Source organism: Ceratotherium simum, chromosome 10, assembly GCF_057802395.1.
Source record: "Ceratotherium simum simum isolate JZ-2026a chromosome 10, ASM5780239v1, whole genome shotgun sequence".
Classification (NCBI taxonomy): domain Eukaryota; kingdom Metazoa; phylum Chordata; class Mammalia; order Perissodactyla; family Rhinocerotidae; genus Ceratotherium; species Ceratotherium simum.
Genome location: NC_141909.1, coordinates 36342682 through 36369778, shown reverse-complemented (window position 1 = coordinate 36369778; position 27097 = coordinate 36342682). Strand labels below are relative to the sequence as shown.

Here is a 27097-nt window from a genome sequence, read left to right as displayed (position 1 = left end):
ATGTAAGTGCCACGTGGTCAGATCTATGTGTCTTTTGCTCATCACTGTATCCTCAGCATTTAACAAAGTAGGACTAACTCTTAGTCAGTTCTTGAGTTGAGAGCTGCAAACCCAGATCAATCCTTACTTCACATGTGGTAAACTTCAATGTGGCATTCAAAAATGATAAGCTATAGCCTTTGTTCTTGAGCAGCTTATACTGTGGAAGAGAGATACACAGATATAGCATATATGAACATAATTTTATCCTTTGACTGGAATGAAAGATAGAGAAGATGAAGAATGGAAAATATGTTTGGTATTTTGGAAATAAACTTAATAGAACTTGGTAATCATTTGGATACTGATGGAAATGAAGAGAATAAAATGTGAAAGATGAGTATCTAGATTAACAATTGGGTATGTGGTGATATCACTAGTAAGGCAATAATGATGATAATGATGATGATATCTAACATGCATCATCTTCTTTCAATGTGTCCAGCATTGTGTTAAGCTTTTATATGTACTATCTCAATGAATCTTTAGAAATGCTGAGGTAAATGGATATTAGTATTATAAAGATTGATTTAACTTGCCCCAGGATTTAGATCTTGGAATTCTGAATTCACAATCCAAGCTTTTAATCACCTTTATGAGGAAGATCGGGTTTAACAATGAATAAAAATCAGTTCAATTTTGGATTTGTTAAATGAGAGATATTGCAGGAATAGTCAAATAGAGATTGACAAAAAGCAGTTAGAAATATGGGACTGAAATTTGGAAGAAGAGCAGATGCCCAGTGAGGAAGACTTCTATGTCTTAGATTTGTAGGCAGGAGATTAGGCCATGATGCTTGAAGAGGGCATAGGATGTATAAAAGTATTTCTACTAAAAGTGTATTCCTACCGTAAGCCACAGAATAAGTCCCATATAAGCCAGGCCGGATGATTAAAGAAGAAGAAGTCTAAGAAGCCGAGCAGGAATAAGTAAACATTGGTGTATGACTCCTACGGTACATTCTTAGCACAAAACGGTGTCAATGCATGTTTGTAATATTCAAGTCTCTCACTTACTTCTAAGCTATAATATTCTTTATAATAAGATGATCAACACGAATGCCTCTCAGATCTTGGGCCCTCAATTAATACTAAATGAATGAATGTAGAACATTATGATTAGATTTAAAAATTTAACAGTCCTAACTACTATTTAGGTAGACAGCCTAAACAGAGACAAAAAAACAAATAGATATAACTAAGCATAGTTTAAAAAGATGTCACTAGTCCAACTTGTAAAATGATAAACAATTATAATATTCAGTAATTACAAGGTCCCGCTTAAGAACATTATGGAGAGAGGCAGCTTTAGATCGAGAGAACACATATCACAAAGAACTCAGCAAATTTGAAGAACTCTTGAAACAATATTATATTATAGTGGTAGATTACATGCAGATGGCAGGCCTGTTGAAAGCTACTGTTTATAAGAAACCAAATCATTCTTTCCATAGCTTCTATTATATGTAGTGAAGACATACTATTCAAAGCACTTTTCATCAGTTTTTCATAGGCAGACATGGCAGGAGATTTTCAAGGTCAAAATGATCACTAAACTTTCAGTTGCTGGCAATGAAAAAAATACTAAGGAAGATTAGCAGCAATATGGATAATTTTATTTCTACATTTTAACTCCAATTCAGCAATTAAATGTAAGCACTCATTTTTATCTCAAGAATAAATGGATAGAATATGCTTTTTTAGATGGGTATGACAATGTGAATTAGAATAAGAAAAATGGTTAGAAAGTGTGTTTTGAAATGAGGATTAATTTTCTGACAATATCAACATCCTTAGGTCAATATAAAGTAAAAACATCCTTATTCATTTTTTATTTTAAAAATTATCTAGTATAATTATTATCACCATAATGTGACCAATGAAGAATGTAAGGCAGAATGCAATGAACCTAAGGTCACACAATGATTGTCAGAATTAAGCGCTAAACACAAGTTTATGTTCCTTTAAAAAAGAAACACACACAAATACAGTGTGGTGTTTGGATAAATCATTCATAATCATTATTTTTATTTTCTTAAACAATTTTCCCAGCATCAATATTAAAAAGACACATGCTTTGTTAAAAAATAAATGATGAATGATGAAATTGCTATCTTCTCTAAAGTGCTCAAATAGAGAAACAGGATTTTTCAAAATCTTGAACTTATAAAAGTAACATCTATCCAAATTATCTTTATCTGTGATAAAGCTATTGTATTTTAAATATTTTCAGTGTAAAGAGAACTCTACCTATAAAAATAATTATCTTCTAGGGAAGGGTCCTTAATTATTGAACAATAAATAGCTATCTAATTTTTTAAAATGCTCTCTGGAAAAAAAAAAAAAACTTTGGGGCCAGCCCCGTGGCATAGCTGTTAAGTGCGCGTGCTCTGCTGCTGGCAACCCGGGGTTCGGATCCCACGCGCGCACCAACGCACCACGTGTCAGGACATGCTGTGGCAGCGTCTCACATAAAGTAGAGGAAGATGGGCACGGATGTTAGCTCAGGGCCAGTCTTCGTCGGCAAAAAGAGGAGGATTGGCATGGATGTTAGCTCAGGGTTGATCTTCCTCACACACAAAAAAATCAACTTTATTATGATCTATTATTTTCCGTGGTGATCACAAAATCTGTCAAATAATGTCAATATCTCCTCCAGTATTAAATATCGCACCATTTCTATTTGTCTGTTCTACCATACACATTCTCTCACATCATTATACAGGAAATGTTAGGACCATTGTCAACAGTACACAGATGCTCTCATTCAGGTGTACCTAACACCTGGATAAATACACCTTGTTAAATGTTGTGCTTAATTAAAATAGTTTATATTAAATAACTATTCAGTTCGTAGGCCAAAGCATGATTTTTCAAAACAAATTAAATATGTTAAGAACTTCCTTTGGTTAAAATGGTCTGTAGAGAAGCTGTTTTTCCTTTTTGGTAAATTTTGAAATTTTGTTCTATGGGCTTCCCATATTTTACAAAGAGTATATATGGAGTATATATGTATATATGTATATGTATATATGCATACTCGACTGTATATATACTCAAGAGTATAATAGAGTATATATTGCAACTTATGGTATATTTGAACCATTTTCACAATGAATTATGTTATGGACACACCAACAAACAAAAATTCTAAAATAATTTGTTTTTAGTGGTTTATGTGTATAAATACAATGGAGGATGTTTTTTGTATATTTATATATTTTTATCTATTTTAAATCTAATAAGTTCACAAAATATTAAAAATTTAAGAATAGAAGGCTTAACTTTTAAATTTTCACAGTCTCTACTGACTGTGAAGATTTTTGAAAATCACTCCATTATGTGCATTTACTCAGTTAATATTAATATATGTTTAAATTCTGGCTTTGAAAAAGATTTCATGTTCTTGTTTATCCAAAATTCAAGTTAATACTGCATATTGAAAATCTTGGAGAGGAAGGAGAAGAAACCAGTAGACTATTAAGATGATGATGCAGTCATATCAAATAGAAAAAAATAGAAATAGGACAGAAAACACAAATAATTTTTTAAAATATCAATATATAATCAAATAAAGAAAACCAATGCCAAGAATGTTAGGGCATGCAGGTCAAGGAGCAAGAAATTATATTTAAACATTACTACATAACACACTATTTATTATTGTATATATTTGAATCATAGAATGTTATAGTACAAAATAGACACAGAAATCATTCATTCTTTCTTTCTTTTAACATATATCAAACACCTATTATGTGCCAGGCATTGTAAGAACTAGGAATACAGCAGCAAAGAAAGCAGATAAAAATCTATATCCTCAGTGAGTTTATATTCTAGTTAGCAGGTGGGTAGAAAAAATAATGAGCACACAAATAAAGTGACATGGTACATTAAAAGAGATACCAGTCACAGAAGGATGAAAGAGAATTTTTGCACGCACATGATGTATGTGTGCACACGTAAGCATGTGTTTTAGGAGGGTACCTGGGAAGACTTCCCTGAGAAGACAGCACCACAAAGCACAATCCTCTCATTTTACAGCAGAAGAAACTGAGGTTCAGAATGATTAAATTAAATGCTTAAGGTCATGTAACTCTTTGGGAAAAGGGCTGGATTGGAACACATTTATTTGCCTGACTCTTGGTCCTAAAGCCTTCCTACTGCATGACAGAGCACACCAGGTGAGAGAATTGTCTTAACTGTGCAGTGGGGCAAAGACAAACATAAATGGTGGGTCTGGATGACAGCTGGGTAGCTCAATTGACTGGAGCAGTACATATTAGGAAAGCATAAGAAGTCAGAAAGAATTAGGTAGGCAAGGGCCAGATTATAAAAGTTCTCAGACGTCAGGATGATGAGTTTGGTCATCATCTTAGGCAGGGGAGAGATATGATTAAAGTGATGTATCAGATAGTCAGAAGGAGGAGAAGGAACTCATTATCAGGAATAATCATCCCAAGTTCTGTCATCCACCCCATTGACATTGATATGACCAGGGCAGGAATCTTGATTCTCATATTTCATGCCACAGGAAAACTGATAAAACAGGAAAGAAAAAAAAATCTTGTGTTCTTTATCATTAGAGGACTTGAAGATGATGACTGAAGAACAAATTGGTCTTCAGAGCCAGACATGACAAAACAATTATGTTAAGTGAGGACATACTGCATACTCTTCCCTATATCTGAATCCAGTGGCTTGTAAACTAATTCCTTTTATATTTGTACTGAAAAAAATCTTTTTCCAATAAAAGGAAAACTATGTGTATCTCATTTGGAGATCTTGATGTGAAGAGATATAATTTACCCTTTCTTGACAGAGGGCACAGCTTACCAGTGACTCTGAGTCGGCAATATAGAGTTCTTGCTATGAAAGCAAGAGCATGCTCCATAGATTCAGAGTTGATGGACTCTTTTTATACTCTCCCTAAGCGACACAATTGTAGAAGAAAGAAGGAAATAGTCCCCCCAAATTCATGATTTAATCATAAGGTTTACGAAATATAACAAGTTTGGCTTTAATATTTTATTGAAAAATTAAATCTAAGAATGTATTTTAATATTGCTATGTCTATTCTTTGCAGAGTGTATATTACTGTTCTGTAGCACCTCAAATAACTGTTATCATACAGAATATTATATACATCAGCAGATAGCAAAACAGTGCCTACTGTCCTGACATTGAAAAATACGCGCCAGTAAAATAAACACCCCAGCCTTAGCCACCATTCTTGCTCTTCTTCACTTTTCTCCTCTACTCACAATTCTTATATACACTAGAATACCTCAATACTGACCTCTTAAAAATAACAATACATAATATATATCGTGTAGGTAATAATTTCGGAATGATGTCACAAAAAATTTGATTTCCAGTACTGTATATAATGTCCTAATAGAATTGTACACACAAATATAAACATTCAAAAAGTACTTATTTTCTTCAAGCGGATAAAATCATAGAGTCTGATAAGCCTTTATTTTGCCTGGGGAGAGTTTTATTTTTCTTATCAAAACCATAAAATGATCATATTATTTAAGTTGCTAACATGTAAAATAAAACACAACATGAATTTTTTTAAATTTGTATAGGATGTATCTATAAAGTATATCATTTACTTTAATGACTTTCATTATCTTATGCCAAAGTTTTTAAGTTAAATTCTATTTTTATCCGGATGCTTTAAAACTTGGTACAACATAACGTGCTAAAATAAATTTTCAAGCAGCTTACTATGCATAGACAGCTTTTAAAAATTCAAAACAGCCTGATAGCAAATGTCATTTCTTTCATAGTTACAAAATGCAAACTCCAAGTGTTTTATCCTAATGAATAAATGAGTTTGTCCTTTATGTATAAAATATAGTTTGTGTTTGTTGCACAAGTTTTTAATAATAGATGAATTTTAGGTTTGGTCCAACGTATTCAATAAAGTGTGATTAATTTGGTTTTTCAAAAATGCAAACTAGACATTACTATATTACTTTGCAAAATGCACAGCTTGCAACATTATTGTCTCAGTGGGATCTTAAATTGAATTGTAAAATGTGTCTTATTTCCAGTTTGATTTATGTAAGAGATAGAACTGGATAATGTCCCTTTTGAAGTTTCACTGCTTTGCGTGAACAAACAATATAAACCTAAAATTCATAACAGAGTTTATTAGAACCCAAAGCAAACTTTCGAGTTATATCCTGTTTGACTGAAATGAAAACTTATGACGGACTCAGAATACCACATTTTCAATTAAACACCTTTTTGAAGTTTTCTATAATGACGGATTATACAATACATTTTTGACATTTTCTGTGATTTTTATTATGATATTTCAAGTAATTACCAAATCATGTTTTTCTCTAAAAAAGCTTCCCTGTGCCCTGAGAATTAATCTATAATACCATTTAACTTGGCTTTTTGAAGTAAATATCACCAGATAAAAGCCAGCTGGATCTGAATAATAGGATACTTGAATGAATGTATTAGTGTTTGAAAAAGAGAGTACAAATCTTCTAAAAAGATTAATTTCCATAAAAAAGATAGCTCCCAGATCTACAAAAGAATAAATTCAAAAACATAATAAACTCTCAGAAAGAAAGGTAGATTAAAGTAAGGGCTCTGCAGCACCTTGTTACCGCAGCTGTTGTGCAGCAATGATTCTGTATCAATTACATTTGGTTGGTCCTGTAAGGCTCTTCAAAGCTTTGTGTGAAAAGCCTGAATATGGGATACACGCGACACCGTAATAACTTCAGCGATTAATTTTGATGCAACGCCACTTTCATTCTGATCATACTCTCAATATTTACAGTTTGAGAGAAGCTACAAAGGTTCTGAATATGGGAATATATGAATCTAGTAAGGACATTTTTTTTCTCCTTCATTTATTAAAGATGTGGATATGAATTTTTCTTTGTCATGAAAATATTGCCGCTTTATCATGCAACATAGCTGCTGACATCATCATGTGAAAAGCCCTGAGTTGGCCAATGGACTTTATTTTCAATATCCTGTTTCAAACATGTTCTCTAAAAAGGGCCATGATTCCGTTCACACAACTTCTCTATTTTAGTTTGTACGATTACTAATAAAAACAAAGTTTGACCATGCACAAATTCCTCTGGGAGGTAAAATGCACCCTTCTATCTTGAATGACTCTTACGCTATTATTACCTTTAAGGCAAATAAGAAGCAAATGTGGAGATAAATTAACTTTTAACTTTGATTAAATCCTAGAAAAGTAAATCTGTTAAAAGAATTGACATGAAAATGCCATATTAATATTAGATAATTTCAAATGCAATGGAAAGTATAGTAAAAAGAGAAATAGACAATATGATGGAACTGATAAGTATATTTCAATTCTGAAGTAATTTCTTCATAATAAATAAAAAAGGTAAATTACTGTCCAATGAAAACAACGAGAAAAGAAAAATCACCTAAAAGAGATTAGTAAATCATTTTGTCAATCACATTTTGAAACTAACTTTAATGTGTGGAGTGAAAAAAACTGCTCATTTGCCTTACTCCTCTCCTTTCTTTTATTTTTTTATAGTACACTGTCAAAATCAACACCAAAATGAAATGTACTCTAGTGTTCGTTTAAATGGAGCAAGTTATGTATAGTGAGATGTTTAAATATTAAGTCAAAGTCCATCATAATGAAGACATAAAAGACATATTGCCATTATTAGGAAAATATCATTGCATATGAAATGCTATAGTGTTTATCAGAAAAAATTTTTAAAAAGAAAGGTTGCCTTCCCTGCACTCATATTAACGACTAAATGGTTATGACAATTCTTAACAGTAGTTCAAAAATTTCTTTATCATACTTCTTCAAGAAACCTGCTTTTAGTTAAAACATAAAAATGGTAGTTACAAGGTTTCTGCAAACATAACTGCCATTCCATTAAGGAAATGGTGCAGCAAACAGTAAATAGTGGCCTCAAGGGAAATGTAAGTATTGATTTTATTACTGTGTTGGTTGGTTTGTATTGGCAATTGTCAACTCCAATTTTGGACTATGCTTTAAGTATCCTTAAAACGGCTTAAGGAAAGGACAAATATTAATTGGAAAATATTGATAATTGTTATTTTTATAGCTTTCAATATCATAAGAGATTATTTCTTTTCAGCTTTTGATAGCCTGCCTTTTAAAAATAAGAAATTATGATTTTGCTGTATACAGCAAATGAACAACTGACTAATTTTTATTAAGTCAAATTATAACTCATTTTGTACACTATAAATCAGTATTCGACTCTAGGAATAAAATTAATTGCTATGAAAAATGTAAACATGGTTACACACTTTCTTAATTTAGTTTGAAAATTTAGCTTGGAATTCATTGATATTGAAGTTTTGATTCACCTAAAAAGACATAAAATAGCTATGAAACTAATTATAAGTCTAGAATTTTCATCATATTAAAATAAACTTCAACTCATAGCCTCATTAAATCTAAAACGATCTGATACTGAAAAAAGAACAAAATTTGCCAACTTAATATAATTAATATGTTTTATATTATCATCATTACCTTCATCATCATCGATTTCCTCTTTACATTTCAGTAAATGACATTCTCACACTTATGCTAAAGGTGTAATTAAGAACACAGATCATTTTCTTAAACCATGCCAGAGAGCAACTCTGTTTAATATGTAAATTTTCAACTATACCTACGGGGCTGTAAATATAGTCAGTGTTAAACTTCCACAATTAACTAAAAGAAGTGTTTATGCTACACATAAATTTTAGAAATGTCCTCTGTGGAAATCTAAAGAGGTGCAAATTAATATTAAAAAAAAACATTATGGCTGTTCTTCAGATTAAAAAACATAAAGTATCCTCGAGTTCACAAGCCACACAGTACGCTTTAAACAACTCATATCAAAAAGAGAAAGAAAATCTGTTATAAACATACACGAAAATCTTCAGTATCACTAAATGCCGAGTCCCTATATCATGAATCTACAAAGAGGGTCAAAGGAAAATAGTTCTCTTGGTTTTAGCATAAAAGCATACCTAAGCTGTTTTAAAATATTTAGGGAAGAGAAATGTCTTAACGAAGTATAAAACCTTGCTTTGAGTAGAAAGATGGGAATTCTTTGCGCATATTCCATATTCAATACGTATTTACCGGCCTAAATTTCTCACTTCCAAACAATTAAAATTTGATGCATAAATATACAAACTGGCCTATTGGTTGGACTACAGACTTGATTCTTAGCTCTGCCATTTTACTATACCGTTCAGAATGAAAGTCATGAGGAGTATTTTTTCATTTGCACTTTGCAATTCACCATAGACTGGAAAGCCTTACGCAGAGACTTGCTCCCCTAAATGTTAATTAAGTGAGTGAGATGCACAGAAAAAATTTAGCAAAGATATCTGACAAGATTGAAGTTTTTTTCTACAAGAATAGGGAAAGACAAAATTAGAGATTATCTGATAATAATCATTCAAAAATCAACAGAGACTTTTAAAATAACTTTTCGCTCATCTCTACCGTCAACTTTCCTGAGACCACTATATTGCTCTCCCATGTCTAAGATTTTCAAGTTTCTCATTTGAGACTACTTCATTCTCCTTCTCACTACCACCACTGACTACAAGCAATTTTAAAGAAAACTCTAGAATAAAACTTAGTGTAAAAAGATCCAATTTTCTTAATATAGATTCTAAAAAGCAAGGGTCTTGTATATAACATGTAGCTCTATATATCAGTGATTCTTAAACATTTATGTTTCAGAATCTCTTTACACACATTGATTGTATATGTCAATATTTACCATATTAGAAAAGAACATTGATAATTTTTAAAATGTTTATCAATTAAAAATAACTACAAATTCAGTGTATAGTATCAGAAATAATATGTTTTAATGAGAAAAAAATACATTTTCCCAAAAAAATACACTTTTGTAAAATACTTTAATGTCTGGCTTAAGAGAAGTCATTTGCATTTTCATACCCACTTCTATATTCAGTCTGTTGTGATATCGCATATCATGTACCCTCTAAAAACTCCAGTATACTCATGAGAGAAGGAGAGTTTTTAAAAGGTAAATAAGGTCTTAGTAACACAGTGAAAAAAATGTTGAACTCTTGGACTCCCTGAAAGTGTTTTGGTAACCCTCCCCTCCATGGGTCCTGGGACCAGACTTAGAGAATTGCTGCTATGTCTGATAACATTTTAAAACCTTTTAGAACATCTGGGCTATGTATTAATTCAGTAAGTCAAATACAGTCCTAATATGACTTCAGACAACAAGAACAAGATTAGAAAAGTTGCTCTACAGTTTACTTCCATACCCAAAATTGAATTTTTAAAAAGGTACTAATAAGAAAGGGAACTCTTTTTCTCTAGACTTGATTTTACCTCCTAAGGAATAACTAGTTATTTGTAATTTTGAGGTGACAAAGCATAGAAGTAGTAAATGTTAGACGTGGCTTTAAATACTGCTTTTGCAGTCTGAAGCATCAAGACTCACTTTGTACCTCAAACACTACATCTGGAAAGTGGGGATAAAACCTGTTTAGGAGCAAGCACAGAATTAAGTGAGATGATGTACTCACTTGATGTACGTGGAGCATGAAGTACACAGCACTAGATTAATAAAAAGAGCAATTATTATGTAGAAAAGCCAAGGTTAAGATCAGGGTGTTGAGGTCAGAAAGAAATGAGACAGGGCCAAGATGTTGAAGAAGTTGTGTGAGCCTCAGCCTCTCAGGTGTAATGTATCAATAATCAAGGATAATTATCAAGTTATCACACTGATTAGATAATGAGTGTCTACAAAGCACCTGTTGTATAACTGATATGCGAAAGAGAAGGAGAAGGAAGTGCCTGAAAAAAAAAAGGGAGAATTTTACCATGTCAATTTGGAGTTTATGAAATTATAGGAAGGAAATTATGGCCATTCTTAAGAAATATTAGACTTGAGAGGAGCAGATTTAAACACAAATAGAAAAATAGTTAATACACCACGGGCATTAAAAGTAAAAGAGAATACAGTTTGAAACGGGTAAGTTCTAAAAATCTAAGTAGAACTTGACCATCTCAGTTTTAACAAGGAAACATGTAATATTACTCCAAGGGGTTCCTATAGTTCCTTAAAGGTACAGCCTCCCTCTTTAGTCTCTGTATCGCTCAGGTTAGCCCAGGGCATGGTCCAGAATAGGCATTCAGTGAACTGGCACTGCAAATGAAGGTAATTATATTATAATTAACATTTATGTGATGCTTCAGAGTTTAGGAAACATCAGTAGAATTTAACAGCAAATGTAATTGCTAGGGAGCTTCCTCAGAGTTCAGATTTTTAGAAACAAGAGTAGTGCACAATATTAATGCACAAGAACACATCACCATAGAATGACAGGAAAAATTAGCAGAGGGGGTTAAATATACAGATATTCCCCAATTTATGATGTGGTTATGTCCCGATAAACCCATTGTAAGTTGGAATTATCGTTAAGTCGAAAATGCATTTAACACACCTAACCTACCAAACACCATAGCTTAGCCTAGCCTACCTTTAACATGCTCAGAACGCTTACATTAGCCTACAGTTGGGCAAAATCATCTAATACAAAGCTTATTTTATAATAAAGTATTGAATATCTCATGTAATTTATTGAATACTGTACCGAAAGTGAAAAACAGAATGATTGTCTGGGTAGAGAATGGTTTTAAGTGTATAGGTTGTTGACTCTCGTGATTGCTGTGGCTGACTGGGAGCTGCGGTTCACTGCCACTTCCCAGCATCATGAGAGTATATCCTACCGCATATGCTAGCCTGGGAAAAGATCAAAATTCAAAATTCGAAGTACAGTTTCTACTGAATGCACATTGTTTTCACACCACAGTAAAGTCAAAAAAATCATAAGTGGAACCATTGTAAGTTGGGGACTGTCTGTAATGTTGGATTGACTAAAGCCAGGAATTAAGCTGAGATAATATAAAAGACTTTGGGGGGTTATTTTATTTTTATTATTTTTAAGTTAGCAGTTAACAAAGAAGAGCAGAAATACCCTTTTACTGAAGACAGCATAAATGTTCAAATCAATATTTTGTAACTACTCGTCTTATAATTCAGAGATATTAATACACTGAAAACATTTTTCTGATTGTCTAGATTCTACAAAATTAATCAGATGTTTTATGTTCTAAAATTTTAAGATCATCTGAAAGGTTTTATGAACAATGGATCTAAATTATCTATTATATCAATGATTGAAAGAATAGATGCCAACCCATTTTCAGACGACTTGGCTAATATGTCTTAATTGGTAAATGAAAGCTACACATTCCAGGTAATCAATAATATTCCCAGTGGCATTTTTATTTCTATCAAAATTTCATTTCTAGGTTCCCAGATGCATTAAGCAAGCATGAAAATTTAATTTTTAGACTGCAAAATGTCAAATGAATGTTATACATTTTAAAATTCAAGAAAGGGCTGTTGAATGGGAATATATAGAAAAAAAGAAAATAGCAAGATTATGTATGCTTTCAGCAAAAGTATTCATAATCCTTAACTTACAAGATTTTAAAGGTCAATAATAATAGACCATTCCCATTTTTCATCATAACTTCTCATAGTGAAGTAAGTAAAATATATTGAATAACTACTACTAACTATGAAGAAGAATCTGTTTGGGTTCACATTAAATTTGATTAACGCAAACAATTTTTGAAAATATAAAACCCTAAATGTTCCTAAGAAAAATAGAATCTTGAATATTTCAGTTAATTACTTAATTACTATAAGTGTAGGTTAATAGTATAATTTCCAATTAAAAACCTATGTTGGACAATTTTAAAAACTGAATAAAAGGCAAGTACATAAATTTAATAATTTTAGATATCTCATACAAATGAAATCATGCAGTATTTGTCTTTCTGTGACTGGTTTATTTCACTTAGCTGGGGTGAGGGGGGAATAGGAAGTTGCTAATCAATGGGCATAAAGTTTCAGTTAAGTAAGATGAATAAGTTCTGGAGATCTGCTGTACAATATTGTGCCTATAGGTAACAATATGTGTTGTACACTTAAAAATTGGAGAGGGTAGGTCTCATGTTAAATGTTCTTGCCAAATTAAAACAAAATTGTTTTAAAAAATAGTATGAAAGGATGTCAAGTATGACTTTTTATAACTCTTTCGGTGTATTAAATGAAATCCAATTGATAAAACATAAACATTTAATATATTTTAAAAAACAACCCATTAAAATAAATAATTTGCTTGATTATGGATACACCAATAAGGAAATTGGGGGGAAGTCTTGCGCTCCTACCTATAAATATATTACTATGATATTTAGAAAAGACAAAATAGTTTATTAAAAGTATATGCTTTATGTAATAGATCTAGGAATATATCATTGATTCTTCTCATTTTAAAAAAAATTATTTAATTTACTAAATATTCATTACCAAAATTCATTTTTTTATAATTGAATGTTCAGAGATTTAGAGATATATAACATAACTACCTACTAAGGAAACACCATTTTGCTTTTATAGATATTTTATTACATCAATGGAAATTTCTCTGTATCCTTCTATGACTAAACTCATAAGCTATAACATAAAAAATTACTATCAACAATGTAGACCAGCCATAAAATTCAATTAAAAATCCCTACATTTTAAGCAGTTATAGTAGCATAATGTGTAAACATGAGCTGAAGTGATGTGTAGCTCCTAGAGCATGTCACATTTAGAAAATAAATGTTTTAACTGTTTCATCATCACTTTCTCAGCACATAGAATCTTGAGGGCCTCTTTTTTTTATCTTTAGATCTCACCGGAAAAGTTAGCGCTTTCATTAAAGGACAACTGACATGCTCATAGTTTTTCTTAGTTAAATCTGTTTAGCAATATTATTTTTTATATGTTTTTGCACTCCAAAACATATATCCCTTATTAATTCATTCTCTCAACAAATATTGGTTGCAGGCACTGTTCTGGGCACAGGGATTAGCAATAATGAGTAAATTGGACAACCAAGTCCCAGGCCCATGGGGCTGATATTCTAATAATTATATGCTCAATAAATTACATGGTATGTCAGATTGTGGTAAGTGCCATGGAGAAAAATAAAGCAGGAAAGGGGGATAGGGAGTATGTATATACTGAGGAAGTAGGTTGCAATTTCAAATAGGGTTGTTGGTAAAAACCTTAAAAAGAAGGTGACATCTGAAGGAGATGAGACAACAAGACCTCTGGAAGAAGAGGATTCCAAGAAGGGGGCAAAGCAATGTAAAGACCCTGAGGCAGGAGCATTCCTGGGATATTTGAGAAATAGCAGGGAGGCCAGAGTGGCTAAAGGTGAGTAAGTGAAGGTCAGAGAGGGAGGGAAGGCAGTCAGAGTGGAGAAGAAGCCAGGAGTTCTTCATGCAGGGATTATAGGCTATCAAAATGACTTTTATTACTTTACTCTACATGAAATCATAAGAATTGGGACGGTATACAGAGGAGTGACCTCGGCAGACATAAGTGTTCACAGGCCTAGTCTGCCTGTAAAGGAGAAGAGAGAAAGCAGGGAATTAGGTTAGGGGACCTTCACAGTGATCCAAGCAAGAGATGATGAAGGGGTAAGAGGTGGGTGGATCTGCGGATACATTGGATATGGGTATAAGAGAGGGAAGATGGTTCCACGTTTGGGGCATGAGCAAGTAAACAGAAAAATGGAGGCGCCAGCCCTGTGGCTTAGTGGTTAAGTTTAGTGTATTCCACTTTCGTGGGCTGGGGTTATGGGTTTGGATCCCAGGCAGGGACCTACACCACTCGTCAGCCACTGTGGCAGCGACCCACGTATAAAGTAGAGGAACATTGGCACAGTTGTTAGCTCAGGGATAATCTTCCTCAAGGAAAAAAAAAAAAAAACCAGGAAGATTGGCAACAGATGTTAGCTCAGGCCTCACCTTCCTCAGCAAAAAAAAAAAAGGGAAAATGGAGAAGGGAAAATGGAGGTCCCAATAAGGAAGATGAGAAGACTGAGGAATAAGCGGGTTGGGGTCAGACTACCGAGAATTCTTTTTAGAGATTTAAAATTTATGTCCCAAACTGAGCTCTTTGTCAAGTAACAATTTAAGAGGTAGAGTCCACAGATAGAGACACTAACAAGTGTATTTTTCTCATTTATGAAATAACCAAATGGCTGATGAATGGATGGTCTCAAATCATGCACCTCCTTCATACCTTGTTGTTTAGGTTTTCATTGGAAATAGCATATCTTAAAAACATAAAGTAGTTTAATATTTCTTTGTTTTCAGGATTCTCATTCATTAACTCATTTATTCATTTAATTCATTCACTGAGTGGCCACTGAATGCAAGTTTCACTGCTCCAAATACTGGGGAATACAGAGAGAATACGGTTCTGACCTTAAGGTGCTCATAGCCTACCGAAGGAAGAAAAAGATATCACAGTGTTTATACATTTTAAGGATTTGGGAAGCAAAGTGGAAATGTACGGTTTATATGCACTGTGTTCATATATATGGTTTAATGCATCCTGGTTGTAATAACTGTACTAGAAATAAATGCGACATTTAAAAGCATGCAAAGAAGAAATGGATGATATAAGGGAGACTGTTTACTGGTTTATGAAAATCGAGACAGTGGCATCATAAAGCTCAAAGAGTTAAACTATCTCATAATTTGTATTAGAGATATCGTTGCTATTTTACACATACGAACAAGGCACTATAGGTCAAGTGCATGATCACTGGAGTGGGGAAGGTCTCCATAGGAAAGGAAATATAGGAAATGTAGTTAATGAAGGAAAAATGACAGTTTTGGCAGAGGGAACAGCAAGTGTTAATGTGTAGAAGCACAATAAATAAATCAATAACTTTGTGGGCAATATGTATAGCTAGGGCTTTGAAGGAAAGGCTGGGGGACTTACAGGGGGGCATAAAACGAGGGTCCAACAACATTGCATTTAAATTTAATATTTATGGGCCAGCCCCGTGGCTTAGCGGTTGAGTGCGTGCGCTCCGCTGCCGGCGGCCCGGGTTCGGATCCCGGGTGTGCACCGAGGCACCGCTCCTCCAGCCATGCTGAGGCCGCGTCCCACATACAGCAACTAGAAGGATGTGCAGCTATGACAGACAACTATGTACTGGGGCTTTGGGGGAAAAATAAATAAATAAAATCTTTAAAAATAAATAAATAAATAAATAAATAAATTTAATATTTATTTTCAATTCCAAAGATTTAAAATTGTCTAAATCAAGCTTAAAGAAAAGAGGTATTTTGAATAATGTAACTCAAATAAACCAGTCACTTCAAATTGACTTATTGGTTTACTTCTCGAATTAGTAAAGTATCATTTTTGTGCTGCAGCATGAAATGAGGGTCTTTCTGACCTAGAATCTCATGGCACTTATTTGGGTTGGTATAGTCTATTATAAAACGACACTATGTGTGTTAGTATACTAATGTTGTATAACACCTACCATTTGGTCCAAGGGTTTAAATGTGCATGATTTCCCCCACAAAGGACAGGACAGGACAGGACAGGACAAATGTACAGGATTCCACTCCAGGAAGGACAAACATTATTGGAAAAGCCCTCTACCTACATCACTTCTCCACCTCCCTCATTGTAATTTCACCGCCAGGCTCATATTGGTTCACGCTGTGGTTAGGTCTGCAGACTTTGGCACCCAATCAGCATTCAAATCCTAACTCAGCCATGTCAAAGTGCATGATTTGGGGGACTTTGTTTGTTCTTTCAATGTCTCCATTTACTCTTAGGTCAGGAGATGATCATCATTGTCCCTGCCTCCTTATTACATTGTTGTGTTGAATGGGTTAACACAGGTAAAGCGCGGTAGCTTGTCCATTCACAGTAAGTGCTCAATAAATTGTAGGCACTATTATTAACATGAGTAGAATTGTTTTATTGAAAGAGGAGGGCAGAAATAAAATTAAACACCTTATACCTTATATTAACATGTGCTAGCTGTAATTTTGTTTCATTGTACCATAGTCCTTGGAGACTTACAAAGAACTAAAACTGGGACATGAAGTAAATATTTTGATAAATTTAACTATTTAAAATTTATTAATGTTTACTTGTCTATTCTATAAACTGCTTTTGTGTTGTGGAAAATATATATAAACAACTCTTTATTTACTACAGGTTTACATCATAAATTTTCCCCTAAAATAATTTTCAGTTGGGTCCTGATTAAGTTGCCAAACCTCAAAAGCCTATTTAAACCAGTATATAATTTAAAAATTGTATTTGCTGCTCTTTTTCAACTTGAACTATCATTTATCATATATTTAAAATAGAAAACCTATTTTCATAGTTCTACTTCCAATTCAACAAAGAATCTCCCTCAGCAGTAGTGAAAATTATGTGGGAACAATACTCTCGAGCACCAGAAATTTGCTAATTTTCCACATTTATAAAGGAAAATAATCTTAGTACAAATTTACATCTGGTTATTCTTACAAATTATTCATTCTCAAATCAGGGTGGGTGCTCATCCTTTGAAAGTGTCTTAGTCTCAGAGTTCTCTTTACTTAAATTTGAATAAATCTCTTATTTACATCAGGATATAGCTCAAAACCTATCACTTTCCTGAACCACAAAACTCTATTATTAAAATATAAAGATAAAATAAGTCAAAATATGACATTATTATAATTTCAAGCTTCATGCTGATGATATAAATAGACATACGAGCATTTGTTTCAAAAATGAGTTTTAACAGAATGACACAACTGCACTATTCATATATTTAACACAACCCAACACCACTTCAGACAAAATTGCTGAAATCCTCTGACCCACAAATTAGAGGCAAGCAAGTAGCTAAATCAAATGAATTAGGAGTAAAATTTCATTAAATGTAATGTAATTCAGACATTAAAGAGATTTACGAACTGTACAACCTGAATGGCAAAAGTGCTGTTAAATAATTCTTGGGCTTTCAGGGGTGAAAAAATGACACCCTCTCCCCTGTTCTGAACAAAAGCAATAGACAGAAGTTTTGTATCCCATCTACTCATGTACCATCTTCAGAGTTTGATTTAAAAGAGAATTCAACAAAGCCCTATGCACTTGAATTGGAATGGTAGAGCAGGAAAGATAAATTAAGACGCGTCTCTCCACGTGTGTGTTATTATGTGCGCACATAAATAAAATTGACTTCAACTCCCCCAAGTGATACTCCTTCCTACTTTCTGTATTTATATTATTTTGAATCAGTAACTTTATTAACATGGGAATGGTCCGTTATACTCTCATTAATTCCATATTAATTATGCTAATGTTAAACATTTTGTGTGTGTGGGCAGTATAACAAAAACAACATTCAAGTTTTGGTATTAATTCTTCACGCATACAAACTCATTCATATACACACACAAAAACAGAAATTTAGAGGACTGAGATCTAATGTGGGAATGTGTGTGAATAATAAAGATAGAAAATATCTGAGGTGAGAAATCAGAATAAAAATCTTTACCATAATTTCCATTCCTAGTATTAAATCATAGTCACTGGCGTTAAGGCGTAGAGCCAAAAAAATCAAATGGCAATATCTCAATATCTTAATCAGTTATTTGAAACTCACAGAATGAGAAATTATGGTTGTGTATTTGTCACCAAACATAATGTAACTGAAAGATTCAGATATGCTTGATTACCATGACCAACGAGAAAGACATTGATGTAGAAACAAAGATTTTGAAACCAAAGTTAGTGGATTCAAAGCCTTCAATGCACTAGCTTGGTAAAGTCAAAACAACTTCCAGAGACTCTGTTCCATTCTTCAATATACTGCAAAGCATATGCAAAAATTACTCACCCAAAAATAATGGCCCTATAAGCTAATTCGACTGGAAGTTTTTTCCAGTTTTTCAAACTATACATGCCCAAATCTTGAGATATAGGTGGATATATTCAGTATAACAAAGCCTCTCCATGTGATTTTGATTTGTCTGCACTTATAATTATGAAGCCATAAAATAAGGATCCAGGAAACTATGTTATATAGAAAAAGCCAGGAAAGGAGCAGAATAAAAACCAAGGATCCACTATAGATTTCTTCAAATACCTGGAGGACTGGCACATTCTGAATGGTCATTGTGCATAATTCACATAAATGCTTTCTAACACTCAAAGTTTTCCACAGATGGAACTGTGTAATGGATATGAGATAACTAGTAGTTTTCAAGTTTGTACTGACAAAAACATGTAAGAGGCCTCAAATCATAAAAAGTTAATTAGACTAGAATTCAGTGGTTCTCAAAACAGGCTTTTCATTGGGATCACCTGGAACTTTTTAAAAATACCAATACATAGATCCTACTCTTAGGGATTATGATTTCGTTGGTTAGAAGTCCAGGTATTTTTTAAACAGCTCCCGGAAGATTCTAATGTGCAATTAGGACTGAAAAGCCCTGAACTAGCTAAACTGTCTGGTCTCTTTTGACTCAGATTCCGTGATTCCAGAAACAATTCAACTTAAATAATCATATATGTGCCAAAGTAGGATTTGCCTTATACTCTCTAGTAACCTGAAAAAGTTCAAAGAATTAGTAGGTGAATAACATCATGTTTTCTTCTGGAAATAGTTTATTTACATACGTCCCTACCCCTTTACAAAGTTTTTGCCTGTCTGAGGCAAGCTGGATAAGAACTTCTGGAGTCCACAGGGAGATGGTAAAATCTCCCAGGCATTATCAGAGTGATTAATATATTTAAGCCTGTGATCTATGTGAAAAATATATTCTTATAGAACAGAAATATTTTGTCTCACTTTCCTCAACAGGAAAACACATAGTGGGAAGGAAATATTATTTTTTAATTATTTATGTTGCATTACATAGTTATCTTTTAAACTGTCCCTCAACACAGTACTACATAGTAATTTATTACTAACTTTATCTTGCTTTCCGGATTTTATTTTTTTTATTTGTCTTGTAATTGTTCAAGCTGATATATGAGTTGGATACTTCAGATATAGAATGGGACAGGAAACATGTTTTGATACTTTCACCCATTTTATGCTATTGGATGAATACTGTAAGATCAGAAACTCCTTCATTTGCTTTTTTCTAAATAAAATAAAAACAGAACATTACTTTTTTTTAAAGACTTATGAGGACTTTTCCTGATACAAATAAAATAAGTGCTAAGTTGATATTCTATTATCACTTCAAAATATTTCATGGTTTGTAGTTGAAAAGTAAAAGATGAGGAAATGAAGCTATGAAGCTAATATAATCACTAATCATATAACGTATTTTAAAAAACTATACAACAAATCAGGTTGTCAGTTGCCAAAACATAGCATTTCAACGTTTGGCTCTCTTACACATTTTGTGTATATTATGTAATATTCTTTTACATAATTTGTGTAATGTTAAACAATGAGACACAATTAGCCAGATATTTAATACAGTAAACAGTCCCAAATTTAATATGAATCTAATATGAAGGGAATACTACTGGCTCATGCAAATATATTGATTAATGATTATTTGGAATCACAGTGAAATTGGATTATCAGGCTACAGAAACCTGACTAGCTAGCTTCATTGAGCTAACTTGATTCTGTAAAAGTGATACCATCAAAAAAACAAGTGTTTTACACTTTTGGGAAATTTAACACAAAACCTCATATCTTTTCAACATTTGTTTCAGTAATTAAATTTTGTATTGTGTATCCAAGCATGCATATTTCTTAAAAAGTGTTTTCTAAATAAATACAAAACAAACTACATCATTGCAAGTCACTAAACTATTTGGCCAAATAGGAAACATTATTAAAAGAAAAATCTGTACGTGTTTTCTTTAATTACAAAGACCATATCTAATTTTAACTGCCTCCTTTTTTTCTTAATAATGAGCTGACCTTCTATTCTCCTTAACCCTTTTTTATCAAAGCCATCTACACCCACTTTGCCTTCTGTTTCTCTAATCTGCAATTATTTATGTTTTCTTCATGCTGCTTTGTCCGCCATGGGAGCAAAATTGTATTTGGTGAAATATAGAGCTAATTATACCATGAACCCAGCAACAAAAAGACAGAGCAGATGTTACTTCAGACGTGCTAAAAGTCCTCATGCTTAATGTGCATATAGTAAAACACTGAGCAGAGTCGTCAAAAACAATATCTAATCAAGGCAGTTTTAGACATGCAAATCTTTTTAACACCAGAGTTAAATGGAGAAATTCTGTCAATAATATTTTCAGTACTCACTATGTGCTTGCCAGAATAATTATATTAGGTAGTGATTTCTAATTAATATAATAAATGTGTGAGTCCACATTGTTTCTATCCCAGGGGGGGAGAAATCTAGGGAGGCAGAAATGGAGATCATATGCTGTGAGTTAATAATACAACGCACAATGTTTTCATTGAGAATGTGTTTCCATAATGCCAAAATAAGCTGTTTGAATATTTTTAAATGAACGAGTAAAATATATTTTATTCCATTATATGTTTTCTTTTTATTCACAGTGACTCATTTAAATTATCTATTTAACTCGGTATTGAATTAATACAAGTTAATATCATTTGCTCTTTGCTTAACTTATATTTTCATCTCCAATTCGGTTTCATTTTTGTTTTGTAAATATATGGGTATATAAATATGTGTGTGCAACTATCATGACACAATGATTACACTTTTTTTGCAAAAACTGAAAATAATTTTTGACATATTGGATTTAAATCAATATTACTTGTCATGAAGAAACTGATTTCCCCACATCGTGACCTGTATACAAATAGTAAATTACTCTAGGAAAATACCAAAATGCTTATCATGCTGTGTACTGACTGAAAACAATTCCAATCACACTCGTTTGAAGTCACTGTAAGAGGGCAGTATTTTAATGACATACTTTCCACTGAAAGAAGTGTGCCTATACCACAGGGTGTAAAGCTCCTTCTGAGATCGAAAACTTAGTGGGCTCAGCACACCAAACCTCCCTCCTGGTGAGTGTTAAATGTGTGCATTGAGTGGCGGGGCTGGGTATCACTTTCAATGTTTATTTTAGGAAAATAAAGCATCTCTCTGCAAAGCTGTGATAGCCCAGCGAAAGAATTCCATCATATTAAGAAGTGTATAACTTGTTCTCATTTCTGTGTTATATGCAAAGTCTAAAATAAAATAGTGTCTGGTTTCTACAAATAACCACTTTTAAAACATTATATGTTAGCCAGTTATAAATGAGATAAATGTTCTAACAACTAATATTTTATACAAATTACCTATTGAGAGAAATATGTTGGAAACATTACATTAGCCCAAAATTTATGTTCTAATTAAACTAAATTATGTATGTGATATACATATATATGTGATATATATATTATGCCCAATGTAAATAAAATTATGAACATTACAAGTTATTGTTTATTATGAAGGAGAATGGAGGTCTACTTGTATTTTCAAAAGAATGTGAGAATAACTTTGAAAATACTGACATTCCTATCAATGCTGAATATATATAACTGTTGAGATAATATATCTAGTCAGTCTCTTCTAGTTTAAGCCACTATGTCAGATTATGAGGAGACTGATATAATATGTTCAGAAAAATTGTCTGATATAATCAATATAGTTTTCAAAACTCTACTTATGAAGTTTAATATTACCATAGTCAATGAATAGTAAAATGCAATATAAAACCACTTCATGTAATTTAACAATCTTCAGTGGTTACTGATGTTTTCAAATCTCATTTTCCAATTGGTTAATTTTTTATTTATCCTATATTTCAAAAAGTACTTAAAAACCTAAATGCATAGTTACCATAAAAAATACTTATTGAATCAAGAAATATCAAACCAAGTGATTATTAAGTAAAAAGTGAACTAAATATTCTAAAAGACAAAGAAAACAAACAAGGTAAATCTTTCAACTTTCCTCAGTGGAACTTAAGTACTTTGATATTCAATAGGCCAAATAGAACCACTGCAGACTAAATGCTAATTGTAACTCTACCAGCTTTGTCATCCATGCACTCAGAAGAATGGACAATTTCTCATGAGACCAAACTATTAAATACCACTTTGGAAAAGTTAAATATGCAAGTGAAGGGATTCTGGCTTTATGGTTTCCAATAACTTAGGCCCTTTTAGGAATTAAGACTAATCAAGGTGATACAACTAAAACAGAATATAAAAGCATATCTTGTCACAGCTTGATTCTTGGTCTCTGAATAGAAGTTATCTCAACCAGTAGATTATAAGAGTAAACTCCACACCTTACAGAACCCAGATGTCAAATGGCAAATCAGCTGTTCACTCATTTATCTCTTCGTACATCAAAGGTGCTATCTTATCATCTCTCGCATCATATCCTGCTAATAAGTCAAAACAAAGGGACTTTCAAATGAGCTACTTTGCCTATAGTATTTTAATCAAAATAGTAAACAGAAATACTTCCTTTGATCTCACTTAGTTTTTTTCCCCCATTGGCAAAGTGGTCTATAAATATATACATGTATGAAGCAATATTTATGCAAAATGGCTTGAATTCCAGAACCACCATAGATGTAGTTCACTTTAATCAAATGCATTATATTAAAATATTTCCTAAGTTGTGGATTGATTTAAAACTTGATTAGATAAAACTGCTGATTTACATGAAACATTTCAGGAAAAATCCGTAGATGAGTATGCCTGTAAATTAAAAGAAAACAACGTTTTACATGTTTAATGTATTTAGTTCACTCAATCAATAATTATATTTTTAAAATACTAAACTTATACTACTCCACCGAAGTCTTCATAATGACAATATACCCACTTGCTTGAACCATAAACTATTTTAATGCAATATGTTCATTTTTGAAAGAAATAAATAACAGGATGTGATTTTTAATACCAAAAGAAGTATTTGAGTATGACTAATGTATCTTCCTGAAATCACAAGATCAATAATTAGAAACACTTTAAAATGCAAAGGATTGAAACGTTTGGTTTAGTGTGGACAAGACACTAAACTTTAATGAAATAAATTTAACATAATATAGCTATTGAATACACTAAATGTAATAAAATAATGCTTTGTAGAGTGAATACATAGAAATTGACTCCTTTCCATATAATAAAAACATGTATTCATATAACATTCTTAAGTTTTATCAAAGAAATCTTTTCCACAACAAAGCTGGCCCATAGTACATGAAGAGAGATGTTGTGTGATGCAAAAATTTGATTCTCCCCGTTCACCAATTCTAAGTTATACTTCTCCTAATGAAAAAACAACTTACAATGTCCATTTCTTTCCCCATGCAGAGTCTACATAAGAATATGGAGAAGGAAGAACTGAAGACAGACATTGTCTCCCAGATTCTCACTCTATGTAATCGAAAGTGATTTTTGAACATTGCTGATGAAGACAAAATACATTCTACTAAACTGAATAATAACTTACATGCTACAGGGACTGCAGATGACTTCATTGTGTCTGATAGCACTTTGTAGCTATTCTCTGTTGGTCTGGCAGAAGTGACACACCTACCACTGAAGCTGCATTATTGTGACACAATGATCAATAACGGTGTTCCTCCATCTTAGCACTCACTTCCTAGGGGTGCTAACTCTTCTTCTGTTGGTATTGAAATAAATGACATCCTATAGGATGACTAAATTTGCACTAATACTTAATACATCATAGATATTATGATACATATATTTAAAGAGAGAGACAGAGAAAGACACAGAGATAGAGACAGTGAGAGAATAAAATTGAATGTAACTGAGATATTAAGTTGTCAATTTTAATACTCCACTTATCATGTTTCTTGAACGGTAAAAATTGATGCTTACTAAATAAGTTTGATAACTACCACTGTCATGAATTCACATTTATAAAAAACACTTAGTAAATGTTAATCTTAAGCTTATTCAGGAAATAGAAAATTTAAGATAGAAATATTTTATTTATAAAATATCTAAAATAGGAGTATTAAAATGATTACTGATATGACAGATACGAAAAACCTTCTTGGTAGTCTGAATACAAAGGTATCAAGAGGTGGAATGAGTGTTGAATTTATGTTGTGGAAAATTGGTCCCAAGTTGGTTTTCCACTTCATCAGAAAGCACTTTTGTCTTGTATGCAAACAGTTAATGAAGCATGCCAACACTGAATTGTTTTAACTAGCGTTAGAAATACTTCACCTTTTTTCCTCTCTTTTCCTTTTTGGGATTTTTAATACTAACATAATGAGACACCTTAAATTTCAAAATCCCAATTCTATTTTTCAGGTAGAATGAAAGAATAATATAACTATTCATCATTTAAATATTTTCATTTTCATTTATGAATTATTCTAGTGAAAGGTACCAAAAGATCCATCAATTCTGCTGCACAATAATAAATATATGATGAGAATAATCTAGTCATTACATTTTCATCCAGAAGCCTACCTTTAGTTTGAGTATTTTGAAGCAGTGAGGCTTTTGAATTAGTTTTTAAAGCCTCTAGCAGGTGGCAAAATTGTGTTCCAAAAACATTCATGTGATTGGGAACAAAGGAATTCTTTCAAGAGGTTTGTGGTTTTACCTTTATACCACTTTCAAAGAAAATGGGGCGATCATTTCTTTCATATTAAAATTAAAATAAACATAAGGGGCAGGAAAAATTACACATTATAGCAAATAATTGCACCTAAAAAAGAGCTTTTCATAGATTTATTCAGACTATATTTTATACTTGTAAAAACAAAGTGTTCACCTGCATAACTTTTTCACAATATGACAATTTAATCCTTATTTTGCATGTCTTCTATTTTGATATTAAAAATCTCCATTTTAAATTCAAGTGTACAGGCTTATTATTGTTTCGTATAAAACATTACACCTTATACACTATGATCTTACTATAGGTTATAGTTAGGTTGTACAGTTACTAACCCATGTAATTCTAAAATATTATTTCTAAGTACCTCAAATAAATATATTTCTGATATCAGTGTTACTTGGAAAAAAGAAAGTCTGTAAGAAATACTGCACTAAAATAGGCTTGACTTTAAAAGTCAAGTTTAACTTCAATTGTCATCAAATATGAATAGGATTCATCTCTTAGAAGTTTGGTTATTGGTGTTTTAATTCTACTAGAAAAAATACTCTATAAAAGTGACTGCTAGGTCACGGTAAACTAATTTCACTAGGTATCTTCAAAGATTTTCATCAGCAATAACACGTATATTCCTATTTCAAGGCTGGTGCCTTATAGAGAGTAGTTAAACATGATAAATTGCAAAATACCAACAAAATTCAGAGTGCATGTCAGGTGTACCATTTTCAAAGGAACAGAGGTCACATAAAATTGAAGAATTTTTAAATGAGAAATATTGAAAATTATTGCATTTGTCCCCTCATTTTATAAATGAAGACTCTGATGCCCAGAACTGTTAAATGATGAGTATTAACTCATCATCACACCACTCTATCACCATTTCCATATTCATAGGCAAGATTTACCTTATGAATTAGAAATAACTTTAACATATTTGTAAAAGAGAGAGTTTATTTTATGCATAAGATATATATCATGAATTTATCCTTGAGAGGTAATGCTGAATTGAGAACTGAGTCACTTGCAAACCAATCTTACTTACACATCAGGAAAATATTTTTCCTGAAGAGTATGAGTGGTTGATGTCATGGATGTATATTCAAATCATGGGAATAATAATAACATCTAGTATCTACATAAAACAAATCAGTTTTAAAAGACCTTCAAACATATTAAAATTTATTTCACCCATCAAAGCTGTTAACAAAATATCGTGATGTCCATCTTACAAAAGAGAAAATGGAATATGTGGCTTAGCTAAGAACACAAAGTAGTATGCAACAAAACTAGGACGCAAACGCAGAACTTCTGATTTTATAGACGATAATGCCTCCCAGATGACACTTTCACTCCAAATTAGACTTTTAGATGGCATTTATTACCATATGGCTACTGGAGGATTCTTAATAATAAACTTTATTCTCAAGTCCTTAAATACAAATAAATCAAAATATTCGTTTTTAACAATGTCTCAGAT

The 27097-nt window shown here is 32.3% G+C and overlaps 1 protein-coding gene across 2 annotated transcripts in view; it reads right to left on the bottom strand.

Moving 5' to 3' along the window:
* Positions 1-27097, bottom strand: part of DACH1 (dachshund family transcription factor 1) — a 415533-nt gene that overhangs the window by 140798 nt on the left and 247638 nt on the right. The window lies entirely within an intron of this gene.